Source organism: Montipora capricornis, chromosome 13, assembly GCF_036669925.1.
Source record: "Montipora capricornis isolate CH-2021 chromosome 13, ASM3666992v2, whole genome shotgun sequence".
NCBI classification, from domain to species: domain Eukaryota; kingdom Metazoa; phylum Cnidaria; class Anthozoa; order Scleractinia; family Acroporidae; genus Montipora; species Montipora capricornis.
The window spans coordinates 33,364,570-33,367,069 of NC_090895.1; positions in this window are offsets into that span (position 1 = coordinate 33,364,570).

Consider the following 2,500-nt stretch of genomic DNA (forward strand, 5'->3'; position numbering starts at 1 on the left):
AACAACAAAGCAATGAAGAAAATATTCACAGCAGCACTTGTGCTTACCTCGTTTCTCTTGATTACGAAAGCTCTGTTCCACATATCATACGTCATACCTGGGTGCTGATTTAGTTTTTGAACCCGCACTGAAAAGGCCGAAAAAGCGGGAAAAGCCCAACTTTGAACGTAATTTTCTCGCAAAGAACAGGAAACGAGAGGAAATAACTCCACAAACTTATTTATATTAGGCTTTCCAAAAAATAAATGTTGGAAAAATGGCAGATTAATTTTGGCCTTCAGGTCGCCTTTAAATTCTTAAGTCGTCCCTTGAGAAACCGTTGAGATCGCGTTCGACATGGTGTGTGCCCTTACATACCCACCCTAGTACATGAATAAACGAAAGTCATAAACGCGCCGTTTTAAGTTCTGTGCTGTAAACTTCTCTCTAATCAGTAACTGTAGGGTCTCAGTTAACTTTCATTTTCGTCATACATTATGCGTGGAATGATGTATTATGATGTAACATCATAAGATGTCAAAAGTACTTTCGGGTGACATAGTCTAAGAAAAGGCATGCGATATTGTGTAAACCATAATTATGGAAGCAAATATCAATAAAATTAAACTAATACAGTTAGCAGGTTTAAAAGAAACGCAGCCCTGCAAGGCCAAAAATCAGCATGGTTCCTTTCTTTGGAGGTTGAAATCTAAGGGTCACATGGCCATTTAGTTGGGGGTGCAGGGCTGGCGTAGTGGTGAGAGCAGTCGCCTCCCAGCAATGTGGCCCGGGTTGAGTTTGTTGATTCTCCACTCTGCTCCGAGAGGTTTTTCTCCGGGTACTCCGGTTTTCCCCTCATTTGATTTGTGTTCCATGATTTGTTGATAAGTTTACAGTGTCCCGAATTTGAGCTCCAGCGGTAGAAGACTAGACACTATCTTTATTCGTAAGGTTCAGTTACACTGCAATTCCAACACGCAGTGAAAAACTAGGATACAACAGTGCCGTGAATTCCACAAGAAATCTTACATAATTAAACATTTTATATCTAAACAGGGCAGCAAAACGTAGCCGCTTATTTTTCTGATTCTTTTATTCTTTTTGAAGCCAGTTTATTTACCGAGCTTTTAAAGACCCCTCTTTCATAGCCATTAAATTATTAACAGGCCTATCGAAGATTTTGCAAATTACAGCATGTGTTATTATGGATGTAATAACATGGGTGACAAATTACTCCTTAATTTTGGCGGAAAATTTCAGCGTTAATTTATAATTTCACATGTGAAATTACAATGTTGCCATGGCAACTTTTCATATAGTGCTAAAATGGCGTCCAGGTTTGAAAATTAAGGAGTAATTTGTCACCATGTTATTAATAGCTAATCAAATGGTATACCCGTGAAATTAGGGAATAATTTCACTTGCGTTTTGTCCAAAATCAAGTAATTTCCCTCGCCTAAAGGCTCGGGAAATTATTTGAATTTGGACAAAACGCGCGTGAAATTATTCCCTAATTTCACGCGTCACCATTTGATTACCCATACTAAACAATTTTCGAAGCCCGGATTTTGGGAATATAATACATGATTTCTCGACCGAAAAAAAAACACGGTCCTTTTTACCATGAATGTTGTCTCTTAACAAGGCTGACAGCAGGCCCGACGGATGGAGAAATCGGTACCATGATCAACGGCAGCACTTGGGTGACCGATAGCAATGCGTGCGAAAATTCAACTTTCCTTCTCTAACTTGAGTCTTTAAGCCGGGCGATGACTAATTAATGAGCGTCTCAAAGATCCGTAAAATCCAGCTTTACTATACTGTGTTGGGGGACTTTTCTCTTGAAAGTGACACCCAAACCAGTGTAACCGCGGATCTTTTTTGCGCCTTAAATTTCGCCTAAATACTTGATTACCATTTGACGGTGTTACAGCTGAGTAATCCACCGAAGAACTTTTTAAAAAAACTTGGAACCATAAGCACAAGTATAAACCCAAGCAAACACAGTCGAAGTAAATACCGAGATCGGTTTTAAAATGATCCACCTACTGACAGATAATCTGACACAAAAACAACTCTGCTGAGCCAAAAAATTGCAGCAGTTATCGATCGGTTGATTTCGACTTTTCCATGCATCCATAGCCGATAATCACTGTACAACATATGATAAGGATCTGATGTTCCACGGAACCGACTGATAGTATGCGCAGGAATTCCTTCTCAAGCAACGTACACGTACACTTTCCTGGAAGACAATCAAAACAACAAGGTTAATTGGGAACCTTTGTCACCAGAAAGGCGATCGACGCTTTTCCAGGAGAGAGAGAGAAACACCATCCACTCCACATAAGCAATGAAACACCCGAGCAAACTCACTTAATAATAAAGCACTAATGTCCGCAAGTTGTATGAGGAGAGAGGAGGTTGAAGCGAAAAGGCGGGGACAAAAATTGTTCTAGGATTCAATAGCAAATCTATATTTGAATACCAGAGTGAGTCGATTCGCGTGTTGATACTGACC